At 33.4% G+C, this 15849-nt stretch overlaps 1 non-coding gene across 1 annotated transcript; it reads right to left on the bottom strand.

Moving 5' to 3' along the window:
- Positions 1 to 1179: 1179 nt before the first annotated feature.
- On the bottom strand, positions 1180 to 1286 carry LOC124543966. The gene has a single exon (XR_006967509.1). It is a non-coding gene; the product is annotated as a U6 spliceosomal RNA (small nuclear RNA).
- Between the last annotated feature and the right edge of the window lie 14563 nt (positions 1287 to 15849).

The following is a 15849-nucleotide window of genomic DNA, read 5'->3' as shown; positions in this document are numbered from 1 at the left end:
AAAAATTACAGTTTTACCTGTTCAACTTCAAAACATATCTATCTATTTATTGAAAAACAACCAACAAGTTATCACTAAGAACTTAAAACAAATGATATAGTTATCATTCAAAATGATACGTCTATCTGAATATAAATCAAACTAATCTATAAAAATATAAAGTCAAATTTTAATGACTAAATTATATCATATTTAAGAACATTGTAATTAAAACTAAATTTATTGAAATTAAAACAAAGATGGAAAGATAGAATAAAAAATACTGTACTGGAAAATTTAACAAACTAATTTGAAAAAAAAGTAAATCTTAAATATATTACTTTTAAGTATGACATCTTTGTAACTTTAACAAAATTAGTTTCATTTTTGTGAAAAAATTGAAGATCGTGTTTGATATTTCGACCAAGTTTATCTTGCAAAATATATGTTGTAAGTTTAAAAAGTCCAGTGAGCACGATAGCAATAATGAAAAAAATATTAAAAGCATTATTATCATTGCGCCGAATGCGCGGTAACAGTTACGAGACTAGAACTGCTATTATTTCACAGCATCCACAAGTGATATTGTGGTAACCATTTACCAAGTATTAAATGCAATGGAAATGTAACCATTGTAACTGTTACTTTTATTGAAATAATACAACTTTAGGCTATGTGTTCCCTACGTTTTTATTTTCGTCTAATATTTCTAAAAGCTATTCTGCCTAGTACTAAAATATTTCTGTACTAGAAGTTCAAAATATCTAATGGTTACGGTGTGGCTTAGTTTACCTACCAAGCAAACCCTGGTGTTAGTGTTCTTTCATGAACAGCCATTCCGCCGCTGACATGGTTCATGTTATGACGACCACTACCATCAGAGAGAGTAATGGCCGGGACCTACGTAGGTTGATAGGTAAGTAACATTTTATTTATTTTCAGGTTTTCAGTGCATATAAGATAAAACCGTTTAACTTAAAAGTTTTTTTACCGATGTTTTTTGCGATCGAATCAAAATGCTTTATTAAATATAGAAGCCATACACTTACATATTTTCAACAGCAAAAGAGCAGGAGGCTCACCTGATGGAAAGTGACTAGCACCGCCAATGGACATCTTCACCACCAGGGGGCAAGCAGGTGCGTTGCCGGCCTTTAAGGGAGGAGTACGCTCTTTTCTTGAAGATACCCATGTCGTATCAAAAATGTGAAACGCTTTACGATTTTGCGTGTCATCCTTGCGCACGGGCCATGCTAATGTCTTCTGTATCGTTCCAATTTCAGTATATGTACTGCCGAAGCAAGTACGAAGAGTATTTCAAATAAGTAATAGCCAGGAGGCGATCGTTTCAATCAGAAGGTATGTTATCAACCATGATCTCACTAATGGTAGATAATGTAATATATGTAACCTTTAGCACACAAATATTGTTACACTTTTTTTAAATTGGCAACAGGGTTTTATGAATTCTTCATTCAACCCTATTGTAGTCTATAAAGCGATAACACTTTTTAAAAGATGGACTATCTAGAACAAAAAGTATTATTGAAATCCGGCCTTGGAAAGCACGTATAGCTTTTAGTCCACTCTTTCCGATCGCCTCGACTGATCTCAACAAATGCATTGAGCATTACAATAGTGGGGGAATTTAAATGGAAACTTGTCCACTCACAAACACCTTAGTTGTCTGGTCTCCTGAATAACTAAACTACGATAACCAGCTATCGTGTACCTTTAAATACCATAAATCTTATTAGCAAACTCACAGTATATAATTATTTAATATTTTATTGCACAATACATTTAAATACTCTATTATCTAATTCTCCCACTAAGCGTGATTTCACTGAAACTAATTAAAACCAATTCAATTGCTAGTTCCTAACTTGGATCGAGAGAATAAAGTTTCTTTAACGAGGCTGTTAAGAACATTCTAGAAGTCGTAAGCCGTACGGTCACAACAGTTCTATATTGAACAAACTTCAACTTTTTCAATAAAGATTTCTTCCGTCCACTGTATAGTCGCAGAACGAACGAGTCACGCTTAAAAGCGGGTTATGAAAAAAGTATTTAATACTTTAACAATAATCCTAAAGTTCTTGGTTTCATATATTTTAAAACGCATTCATTTCTTTGCATATATTTTATTCAGTCAGTTTCATTCTGATGTGTATTATCTAATTGAGATTTATGGTACCGTTTTTATATTTGTAAAGTAACCCTGTACATGCCTATTGCCGAATGTCCTCCTTTTGAGGAAAAGACTTGGAGCTCATTTTATCAGGTCTCCTTAAAACACGTGGCATTATTCCATCACACATATACAGGTATCCTCACGACATATTTTCTGCACCATCGAAAACAAGATGATTTTTTTCTTTTTTTTGTTACTTTTAGTGGTAAGCCTTTCTACAAGTAAGGAAAGGTTATTCACCAATCATGTTTAGGGGTAGAAATGGACAACTACTTTTACCGCCTAACAGCAATACTTTGTATTGTTGTGTTTCGGTTTGAAAGGTGAGTGAGACAGTGTAAGGCTAGTTCCCAAGTTTTGATGGCTTATTGGCTATTCAAGGAGTGTTTAATATTGGTGGTGACCATTTGTCATCGGTTGGAATGGTGGCAAAAAACTATGAATTATATTTATTAACATAATATTAAATAATAACACCCGTGCGAAACCGGGGCGAATCGTTAGTTCTTAAAATTGTTCAATTTGATTAGTTAAATTAGAGTACGTACTTAGTTACTTGCTAGTTTAGAATTTATTTTCCGAACGAGTAGTTTTACATTCTTAGTAGAATTTATATTCGGTGCTTTACATTTAATTAAATCTTGTTAATTTACATTTTGGATATAAATCCTGCTTGTATACAGTTTATCTACAATACCAGAACGCTTAACACCATCGTAGAATTCTGGTGGGTATAATTCTACTGGTTGTAATTATCTCCTTTAAACTGGAACACAGAAATGCCATGAAAATCAACAACAACAACAACAACAGCCTGTAAATTCCCACTGCTGGGCTAAAGGCCTCCTCTCCCTTTGAGAAGAAGGTTTGGAACATATTCCACCACGCTGTTCCAATGCGGGTTGGTGGAATACACATGTGGCAGAATTTCTATGAATATTTTCACATGCAGGTTTCCTCACGATGTTTTCCTTCACCGCTGAGCACGAGATGAATTATAAAGACAAATTAAGCACATGAATCAGCGGTGCTTGCCTGGGTTTGGACCCGCAATCATCGGTTAAGATGCACGCGTTCTAACCACTGGGCCATCTCGACTCTGACGACATGAAAATCATTGCCATCTAAAAGAAGGATTTGTTAAAGAACTGAGGGATTCGGCAGTTGCACTTCAGAGAATTGTAGACGCCTTTATCTTGAACTGGTGGATGAGACGCGAAAGCTGTGGACGAAAAATGGCCGCCTGCCTAAAGTTCCATCTTATTCTCATTAATTCTCACAACCTTAAGATTTATTAACGGACTGATTATACGAATCTGAACCCATTGAAGACTTACCGACACCAGTTCGCAGAGATGCAGACCACGGTGTCATTGGCAAATGAGACGTCCACTAGCTCTGAAAAAGTCTGCATAATTTTGTAGATCAGCGTTAAGGTCAACGCCCGATTCGCTGAATTGATGATGACTTCAGCTAGTCGAGATACAGCGCTCGGATTTAGCTACAGCGATGAAGAAAGTATGGAAAATTGGTACTTACCCAGACGGGCTTAAACAAAGCCCATCGAGTGAATTGCCCGAATTATGAAAATATACCAATGAATACGGAATGAGGATTCAGTAATGAGCTCAAATGTACGCGTTGTGCTAATAAGCAAACTATTTATATATTTAATTTCAATATTATTTATACTTTTTTAGTTAAATCCATTCGTTGAAGCTGAGCCTTCCATGTGAACACAAAATCCAATCAAATCGAAACTCGAAAATTAATCTCTTTATTGAAAACCAAGCTTGTTACAAAATAACAGACACTAACAATGGAATAATTAAACAAAATAACAACGTTTTTGTCGCATCGATCGTTAGCCGTCATAATAAATTGGACTTCTATTGATATTTATTTCAATCCAAAAACAAATCAAGTTTCTTTATGCATTTTTTCATTTATTAATTATAAGTTTATATACAATGTAAAGTATGGACGGTGGACGTCACTTTTGATCAGGTGAGCCTCCTGTCCCTTTGCCCCCTACATGACATAAAAATAGTTGTCCCCCGTAGCTTCACTCATATTTTGGATTGATTGTCAGCTGTTAAGCATAAATGTTTTTATCCTTCATTGAGAAATCTTCATACCAAGGAGAAGGTTTGGAACATATGTGGAATATGCGGGTTGGTGGAATACACATACAGCAGAATTTCTAGGAAATTTGACACATTTGACACAGCAGATTTCCTCGCGATGTATTCCTTCACCGCTGAGAACATGATGAATTATAAACAGAAATTAAGCACATTAAAATTCAGTGGTGCTTGCCTGTGTTTGAACTCGCAATCAACGGTTGCCATACACGCGTTCTAACCACTGGACCATTTCGCCTCTATCAACAAATTCAGTTGGTAAAAACAGACAAACAGATAGACTTACTTTTGCATTTATGATATTAACATAATGTATCAATAATTTCGTCTATCGAAATCGCTATAAAGCGCTTGTACGCTTTGAGTCAAACGATGTAAGTTGACTCGTTAATCCAACGTGAGGAACGATCGCAGCAATCTCAAAAGACTTTAATATTTCCTTTTCATACAAGAAAGTGAATAACATTTGATACGAAACAACGAACAGAGATACAAGATGTACAGTCGGGGTAAGAAAAGGTTCGTCACCTTAAGATCTATTTTCGCGTGTACGATAATCTGCTTTACCGATTTAGAATGACGTATTACGTCGCGATTATTTGATGTTTAGATTCAAAAGGTACTAAGACCTTAAGACTTGATAAAGGAATCAATTTGAAAACTGACGAAGGTTTTCTTACTCTGACTGTACATTACTTATGTTCGCCCTTTCTGTACATTATTCATGAACTCCAGATACCGTCTGTCCTTTATTTTTGATGCGACAAAAGGTATTCTAGTGACACATGGATAGATAATAAAAGAGTTTCAATATTAACTTTCATTTATGAAATGTATTCTTTATAAAATTCTCATTGAAAAATTTATAAACGCATTTTATCAGTGGAAGTATACATATACATACATATTAAGTGCTCCAATTTCATCGTCCTCGTTTACGAAGTTTCTTTCTCTATTTTCATTGGGTAGTACATATTGACCTCAGTGAATCAATAATGTTTGATATCACAGAAAACGTGTATAGTTAACAGACACACACACACACACACACAAAAATCACACCAGTCTTACTCTTATTTCGAAAGTAAACTTTGAATATTCAAAGATTCGTTTAAAAATGTATTTTAAACTTAATAAGATAATTACATTCATATAAAAATATACCAAACACTAATTGAATACAACCTTTTTACTTTGTGGTAAGGCTTTAAGACTACTTAGATTTGTGTATATATTTTATTTTAATATGAGTAGAAGGACAAACAAATAAGTCTGCATCACCTGCATCAAGGGTAATGCGTATTTTTTAAGAGAAAAACTTATTAACATGAATTTGCTCTACCCTGAATTCGACCCCAGGACCTCATTAACAGTGGCTATAGAAACTAACCATCGTCTAAATGCGTCTACACGACGCGGTACCCTTGGCCACTCATCCTGTACCTGAAAACAAAAATCTAGGTACTGTTCTTTGACCTGTTTTGAGGCCTAGAAGCTTGCACAAAGTCCTATTACTAAGAACGTTAACTTGTTACAACTGGCTATAGCTTTACATATATGTGCCAAAGAAAAACAATAACAGCTTGTGAATTTTCCACTGCTGGGCTAACACCACCTCTCCCTTAAAAGAGAAGATTTTCGAACATATTACACCACGCTGTTCCACTACGGGTTAGTGGAATACATATGTGGTAGAAATTAGACAAATTCACCGCCGAGAACGAGATGAACACAAATTAAGCACATGAATATTCATTGGTTTGAACCTGCAATCATCGTTTAAAATGCACGCGTTCTAACTACTGGGCCATCTCGCCACAAATTTCGTGAACTGAACACAATTTGAGAATACATAAATGAGGATTGAATGTGAGGTAAAAGAGGGGGTAAAAGAGGGTGCAGACAAAATAGGTGTGAACGAGCGGATAATAGCTTATCATATCGCTATATTGTATGAGATATATGTATATAACCATATATGTAAAAACATACCTCGTGACAAAATTTCATTAAACTCGTGACACAACATTTTGTTCTTTTAATAATCATTACATAGTATAAAATCAAGTCGCTTACCGCTGTCTGTCTCTATGTATGCTTATATCTTTAAAATTACGCAACAGATTTTGATGCGACTTTTTTTAATACATAGTATTTTTTATGGTATAGATTGGCGGACGAGTATATGGGCCTCCTGATGGTACGTGGTCATCATCACCCATAGACAATGAAACTGTAAGAAATATTAACTATTCCTTACATCGTCAATGCGCCACCAACCTTGGGAACTAAGATGTTATGTTATTCCTTGCGCCTGTAGTTACACTGGCTCACTCACCCTTCAAACCGGAACACAACAATATTGAGTACTGTTATTTGGTGGTAGAATAACTGATGTGTGGGAGGTACCTACCCAGACGGTCTTGCACAAAGCCCTACTACCAAGTGTATAATATATGTACAATATAGTAAAGAAAAACTGATAATTTTATATGTTTCTAATGTGATTTTGTAAATAAATATATTTAGTATCAGTATTGCAGCCGTGCGAAGCCAGGCCGGATAACGCTAGCAACAATAGTATAACATTAATAATAATAAAAACCACTCTGTCTAACTCTTTTTGGTAGTTTTTATTCTTATGATTTTAGGAAATTGTGTAATAATCTATTTTTAAAATTTAGGATTACTACACAAAAAACAACCCTAATCTCTCACTGTAAGATAAGGCTCTTGACCCTATTAAGGAGGGTTTGATCTTATTCTACAAGGCTACTTACTCAACACGTTGGTAAAAATTCAAGTATCATAATTTTGTCCAACACCTTTCGTCTTCACGATGTTCTTTCACCATTTACAAAAATTATAAACTCAAACATAGAGCACACTAGCCTGTCCTGGCTTCGCACGGCTGGCATGAGTTTTCGTAAATATTTATACCTATTAATTTCATTTTATTTCTTTGACCCTTATTTCCGACATGTTTAACATTTGTTGTTCTTATTTAAACTTATTTTAGGGAAAAACTTATCTATAAATATAATAATTTCGTGTCACGATGTATGTTAGCGATAAGCTCCGAAACACCTGAACGGATTTTGATAAAATTTTAACCAACTTAAAAGATGGGGTCGTTTTTATCTTAATTATTGTTCTCAATTTATATTATTGCAAATTAAATTTTTATTATCGGTTAAATACATTGGGTATTATTTTTAATTAATTTTGTGAGAATTTTAAAGAGTACAAATTCGTTAATGTTCGATACGCGAAAGAAATACCAGCGTCCTTTCCGGTCATTTTATTTCGGCTACTTTGAAATAAATTCCTAGTTTTCTATACATTTTTGGAAAGTTAAGAAAGTTAAAATAATCTGTAGAACAAGTTCTACAATGATTTTTTTAGTTTTTAAAGCATTTTTGAGGAAATAAAATTTAAAAAATATTGAAATAAATTCTTTTTCCGTCTCCCATTTTTAAATTTGGGCTGATAATGATTGTTTAAATATTCACAAATATCTAGTGTTTATTCGTTTTTATTAATCAGAAGGAAATAATAGTATTTTATTGATAATTTTTTCTAAATAAATTTTTGAAGTTGCATTTTTGATAAATTTTGAAAAAAATATGGTTCACTTTTGGATTATGCATATGGGGGTTTAAATGTTTGCAAATAGTCACACCTATCACCTCCTAGCGGATATACGTCGAATTACCAATTACCCTGTATATAATAAACATAATATAATGAATCCCTCTCTATTAGTGAAAACGAAGTTTTCCACTAAGATCTACTATGCCATCTCGATTTAAAAAACAATGCAATAATATTAAGCTTGCAAATAAAACAGGCGTTTTATTTTGATATATTTTACTCTGAGGCCAAAGTATGTTTCCTTGTGGTGTGGCTCTCGGGAAGCTTGAAGCTTTCAACGTTTTTTTCTCTGCGGGATAACGACCACAAAAATGCTGCGGAGCCGAAACTGGGAATACATTTTGCTTGTATTTTTTTGTCTTTCCAAGTTTTAGTAAAAACCTCAATAAAAGACGACCATTCGAGGATTATAAGTAATAGAAAAGAGACTATAATTGTTTAAATATTGCTATGACTGTTCTAAAAATACCAATTTAATTAATGTTTAATGAGTTACTTGGTCTTTGGGTTTTACAAGACCCGATTTTTAGATTCCATCCACTTAGCATATATTCTACTACCAAGCAGTAATACTTTCTATTGTTGTGTCCCGGTAAAGACACAAAGGTCTATCAAGATTATCTTAATAGAAACTTAAATATTCTTGACAGTTTGCGGTACATTGAGGATGTACGAAATGATTAAATTTTCTTGCGGTGCCAATGGATAGTGGTGACCAAAATAACATCAGGTGGGGCATTTGCCACTTGCCGAAATTACCTGAAAATACTCTCATTTATATGAAGGAAATGTGTGGTTTAGATTACATTATGAAGACGTAGGGAACGCCAATGAGTCTTGGAAATTTATGACACCATCACAGTGATATATTTTTGGAGCTCAGCATTGGATGGGTAAAGACTGAACCTATTATTATTTGACGTATTGTAGACATGATAGTAAGGATGACCGCTTGATAAATGCATTGGTTTTGTGAAAATCATTAAATGTACGATTCGTCACGATTTCACATTCAATAATTGGGAGATCACTTTAGCCATTGTGTATGGTTATGCGATCTGTTCGAATTAATTTCTAAATAAATAGTTTGATCATCAATACAAAAATTAAGAAAGAAGTTTGAGCGACTTCTAGTATATATTTATATCCCATTTGTTTAGAAAAACGTCTTAGATAACAAAAATAATGAATAGGCCTGGAGATAGGGACAGAAAATACCAAATCATTTGTCACAATTCTGGCGACTCACCAGGACGAGAATTAGATTGGAATTAATTAAAACAAAATTAATTACGAAGCGCTCATAACATTACGTTATTATATTTTTTACAAATGCCTTTAGTTTATCGTCACTATCTCCAATTCTCTCAATAAAAACTCTAAATTCTTTCAACAGTTATCAAATACTTACCTATACACATCTCATAATACTTAGACACATCACAGACGTCTGACGTCACCAATATTTTTGTAACAGTTTGACGTAAAGTTTTGTCTATATAGTTAATAAAGTCTATATAGTTTTAATATTATTAAGATAACCTATTTAAAAAAAACAATTATGATACTTTAATTTATTTTTTGCCAAAAGATAGGCGAGTTTGCATACTAGCTAAATAAATGAATAATTCGTTTGAATAAAAATTTTACTTACTGAAATCTTCTTTATTTCATGTAAACTTAAATCATGACGGAATTATTTCTCTTAAATTTCCTTAAATTTCAGGTTAAAGAACTTTATTACTGATAAATAACTTTACAGTTCAATTTAAAATGAGCAATACATGTATTTTATATACAAAGATTATTTTGGGGTAGAATCTACGGCAGTACATATCCATATTGACCCAAAACAGATTATAAATAAAAACGAGGACGAAATAATGTAGAAATTTAAATTTATATTTACGATAATGTTTACTTCCGAACCGGTGGTACTGTTTCAATTGACCATCAATACGAAAGTGTAATACTTTTATATTGAATAAAGTAATTTGAGTTGAGTTCAGTTGACTTAGAAATTACGACCAACAACACAACACTAGTTATTATAATTAAATTCATAATAAAACCGTTTTATTTTTAAATTTGTTAAGTTATACTTCAAATTTATCACGCCCGCGTATTCTACGCTGCAAAATACTATGAGCATCCTTTTTTTATGACACACATTATTTTTAAAGAACCTTTCTAGAGAGACGTAATTAAAATGTTAATTAACATGAGTGGAATGAGATATAATGTTTGAATGAAAATGTATGGAAATTACATACGGTTTTACTCGTATTACAAAATGGTATTACATATCGGAGTAGATTGTATCGAGAAGAATTAACAAAAACCTTAGCACTAAATAAAATTTCATAATCAATTATGTAAATTGCTAACTATTTTCCCGGCTTTTCACGGATAGAAAACTCTATTGATTTAAGAGATCTATTTTAATGGTCCCAGTTGACATCTTCAACGAACAAATAATACAGCCAAACGTTGTTCCCGAATCGATCCTTTACTTTTCGAGTTTAACGCATCCAAACAAACAAAGATACGGACAATCACGACGAGGGAGATTTTTTTTTAATTAGTGGCGATTATAATATTTTCGGGCAACATTTACCATCCATAATTCCTGGCAACATTTGTTACAAAATGTCATTGTATAAAAAAAAATTAGGTATGCTAATATTGAAAGCACTTTGTGCCAGATAGTTGGCCTGGATTTCTGCCAAATGCTCACATGACCGTGGCTCTGGCGAATTCAGCTCACCTGCTCGCGGTCTGTGAAACTTTCATGTCAACTAAATAATTTTCAAACTAAAACGAACTTTATTACTATGTACTAAGACTCATTTTCGCTTAACGTCGATTTCTTTGACCATATCACTATTAGGATACATTGAACCTCAAATATTCATTTATGTTTTATTAAAATTCCGATCTTTTGTGCTGAATGTTGCCATCAGTAAACTCGAGAATATATCATAGCCCATATGGCGATATATATACTAATATTATAAATATGTAGGTATGTCTGTTACCTCACGATTAAACGGTCGAACCGATTTAATAAACTTTGGTGTATTTTTTTTTAATTTGCTCCTAAAAGTAAATTATGGGTTGACGGTTGATGTGCTTTTTTGTGGTATAGATTGGCGGACGAGCATATGGGCCACCTGATGGTAAGTGGGTATCATCACCCATAGACAATGAAGCTGTAAGAAATATTAATTTTTCCTTACATTGTCACTGTCACCAACCTTGGGAACTAAGATGTTATGTCCTTGTGCCTGTAGTTACACTGGCTCACTCACCCTTCAAACCGGAACACAACAATACTGAGTACTGTTATTTGGCGCTAGAATAACTGATGAGTGGGTGGTACCTACCCAGACGGGCACAAAGCCCTACCACCAAGTAATCGGTAATAAATCAATCGGGTAAAGCCGCAGGTTGAGCTAGTTAAATATATATTTATTTTCCTACTGTAGGCGTCGTTATATCGCATTGTGTATAAAATTGGTTCTTAATTACACGACTCGTGCGGAGGAAGAAATTGCTTTGAGATCGTAAAAAAAATTATGGGCCATTTCGGCAACCATTTTTATTATTATCCTCTTGTTAGTCCAAAGAATTGAGGTAGTTAATGGAGATCAATTCGTACTTTTCACTTTCTCCTGGAGCCTCATCGCAATTAGTGGGGATTGTTTTAATTATACCAAACTGATTTATTCTTAATTTTTGAACTATTGTTTATTTAACATAGCGTGTGACAATGCTGCTTGCTATATAGGATTCATATGAAAGACCCTTAAAAATACTAGAATCATTATCATTACATAGTATAAAACAAAGTCGCTTAACGCTGTCTGACTCTATATATGCTAGATCTCTAAAATTACACAGAATTTTGAAGCGTTTTTTTTTTTAATATATAGATTGATTCAAGGGAAAGGTTTATATATAATACATGCACAATATAGTAGAGAAACAGTATATTTAGTATCGGCATTGAAACCGTGCGAAACCAGGCTGGGTCGCTAGAAATAAATAAATATCAAACAAAATAAAGAGAAGAATAATCAATGCTCGACTGTGGAACATTCATATGTTTTCTTCAAATAATTATATGTAAATGTAATGTAATCTGTAAATTTCCTCGATAAGGCCATCTTCAATTAAGGAGAGGGTTTGGGACATATTCCACAACGCTGTTCCAATGCGGGTTGGTGGAATGCACATGTGGCAGAATTTCGATGAAATTAGACACCTGCAGGTTTCCTCACGATGGTTTCCTTCACCGCCGAGCTCGAAATGCCTGGGTTTGAACCCGCAACCATCGGATAAGATGCACGATGCAAGATGTATTCTAACCACTGGGCCACCTCAGCTCTCTAATAATTATAATGATAGTATTTTCAAATACTATACATACAGAACCAGTTCCACAAATTTTATAGACACGGTTCATTATTTTAGATTTCAAAAGCGATTCGTCAACTATTATCACGGAATATTCAACATTCAAATGATTCAACCGTGGGAACCATTTCAAGCAGACAAATAATACGACATTCGGCGCTGAAACTCGTTGTGAATTTTGCGTTATTATTCGGAAATAAAATCGCTTTAAAAAAATAACACGTATAACGTAGTTTTTACATTTAAAACAAGGGTATTCTTAAGAGTAAGCTCATGTAGGCATGACTGCATTAAGAAAAAAAACTTCGTAAAATATAGTGATTTATTTAAAAGTACAAAAGAAAACATTTTATTTCAATGTTTTTATTTCGGCATAAGATCTTGAAATCATATAGAACTGAAGTAATAGTGCATATGCCTTTTTTCGCTGGAAAAACGCTTTACGCGATTCCCCCACGTGGTGGAAAGGTTTCCTGGACACCGAGTGCGCCCAGGTCCACCGGGTTTACCCACTAAAAAACCAGCGGTACCCTCTCCGTCTTTCGGCGGGCGCCACGGGATCGATTACGCATGCTACGGTGACGAATCGTGCATATGCCTAGAAAACAGAAAGGTTTGATAACATTTTTATAAATCCTGAGGAATCTGAAGGAGTGGGATAGATAATAATTTTATTCTCTCACTCTTATATGTCGAAGGCGATGAGGCACGAGTGAGGAGTAAGGAGCAAGAAAGACTGCCTTGCTTGCTCTATAAGGTACGGAAATCTGAAAGTGTATTTCTTGATGGATGTCAAAATAATACTTTTAATGTTCCTATTCATGTTCCAACATAAGCGGCAATGAAAGCATCTTATGTAACCTCAAATATGAATATCAGTAGCGCATATCTGCTTTTTTTTAAATTATTTATGAGCCATAATCCTCAGCAGATGCTATGCGAGATCCAAGCGTAGATGACAATATACGAGCTCAATTTATGAATTAATACTTTTAAAGTTTTAAGCGATTTGCAAAGATGATGTCACGCCGTCGACAAAAATGTCATCAAAAGAGTCAAATAGATCACCAGCTGGAATTATTATAAGGCCATATGTTGAGCTATATGTATAATCATAATGATGCTTAATAAAAGCCAGACCAGACCAAACCTTGTAGCCAGATAATCGAATAACATTACACTAATGATATAATTTTATAAAGACAACAGGCAGACATTTTATTTAGCCATGGAATATGGAAGAAATGAAAGCGAAGTATCTAATAATTGAAAACAAAAGACAGCTATCACCAATTAAACATTGGTAATAATTTTTAAAAGTCAGTCACATATAATGTGAAATACATTTATTTGTAATATCGAAGATATACCCTTAAAACGTGTATGCAACATTTCTTCAAACCATTTTCGAGGAATAAAAGCTTATTTGCGAAGTTATTTTAAACAATACTGCATCAATCCTTATCTAATTAAGTACCTTGAATACATTGTGAAATTAATATAGATCAATATGGAATTTTATAGTATGTAATTTAAATAAATCTTTTCGAAAATATTACCCCTTTAAATTGCAGGAAGTGTTTGTAACTTTGTATCGTCTTATAACAATAAGCTATGAAAGCTAAAGTAGCTAAAGTATATTAAGTATCAGCATAGCACCCGTACGAAGCTGAGATGAGCCGCTAGTATTATTATAAATGAAAAAGTGACTTTATACTTCTATTCATCTGTCTATTAATATATAAGGAATACACCACTGAAACAAATTTGATGTAAAGTTTGAAGCTTAGGACCTATCCCAATGTTCAAACGTCATATCAACTTTATATCTCAAACAAAGATTACTCTTTTATACCTAACATAACAATCGTATAGACCGAAGCACCGGTTAATACTTAATTATTGATAATTATGCACAAATCAGCTAGGTATTAAACGACAACCACTTTTTTTAACTCATCTTAATAGCATTTCTTATGAACTAAACATAATATACCTATATTTCATCTTAGACCGTACAAGCTGGCATCACATCATTCCAGGATATACCCCCTCGTCCTCCCGTAATCCTTTTGGAACACACTGTGCATACTAAATATTATAATAGTCGCTTATACCACAGCGGTGATAGCGTACCGCTAAATTTGGTAATAAGCGTGCACGGCATTGTATTGTTAAACGACGTATTTCTATATATTTAAAAATATGTAAATCTACCACTTATAGCCTATTCTTATTTATAACAACGAATAAACATTGTGTTAATCTAAAATTACATACATGATAACATGTAGATTTAGTAGATGTAAATTATAATTGTTACAATCATAGTACAATGAAATGTTACATGGGGTAAACATTTTATTTTTTTGTTACGAGGACTCAATTTTGTTGTTGTTGTAATGGTTGTTGTTGTTGTAGTAGGGGAATCAGAAAACGTACCTGATTGGTGGCGGGGAGGAGTCGGTAATAAATAAGTGAAGTTGTAGGAATTGAATTTTCTTTTCGAAAGTAGATTTCCAATGAAAAATAAAAGTAAGGTAAACATGTTGTTTTGAACGGGTTGTCATAAGCCAATGCTTAATACATGATGCTTTCAATACATGGAAATAGTGCTCACCACTTGGCCATCTCCGCTTCTAAGGTTTGCATATCTTTCATATTTTTTTTAAATTACATTTTGTCTCAATAATTTTGTGCCTCCTATACTTTCATCTTAATAATTTTATTTAAAATCTAAACTCTATAACTCTGTAAAATAGAAAATGTATTATAATTTTATTATGTCACGATTTTGAATATAACCTACAAATATTCGAAAATTAAAAAGTGTAATTGACATAATTAAATATTTTTTATATTCGTTGATACGGTTATACAATTATTATTTGTTCTAAATACAAATTTGGAATACGTTATTTCGAATAAGTTATTATAAATAAAATGTTGTCCTACATGAAATATCGCGTCACTGAATAAAGTCAGGAATGTAATTTCAGGTAAAAGCCATCCAGTGACGCTGCAAGACTGATTACAGAGTACTCGTGGAGTGCGAAGAGAATTCAAAATAGAAACGTAACGGATTGGGTGAGACTCCATCCAGTGCAAAGTCGTTTTACTTTCGAGATCCATTTGTTGAGGACTACAGTATATTTGAGTCAGCGTTTTTCTTTGTATTGAAGTAAGTAATGAAAAAGTAACAACTTTGAAGTTCCTGGTGGTTTAAATCTGTAGAGGAAAGTGCTTGGCGCTATTGTCACCAGCTGCTCAGATGTGAGGGTAGGTAAACATGTGTCAAAAATTAATTCGATACAAGATGTATACACTACACGCAAGTTGCTAAACTTTGATGTCGTAATTATTTTATGAATTAAATTACATAAAAAATACTTTAAAAATATTTTTAATATTTCGTTTCATAATGTAATATCATAAATGAGATCGCGATTTTTTGGGGTT

Source organism: Vanessa cardui, chromosome 3 (genome assembly GCF_905220365.1).
Source record: "Vanessa cardui chromosome 3, ilVanCard2.1, whole genome shotgun sequence".
NCBI classification, from domain to species: domain Eukaryota; kingdom Metazoa; phylum Arthropoda; class Insecta; order Lepidoptera; family Nymphalidae; genus Vanessa; species Vanessa cardui.
This window is presented reverse-complemented; position numbering and strand designations above follow the sequence as displayed.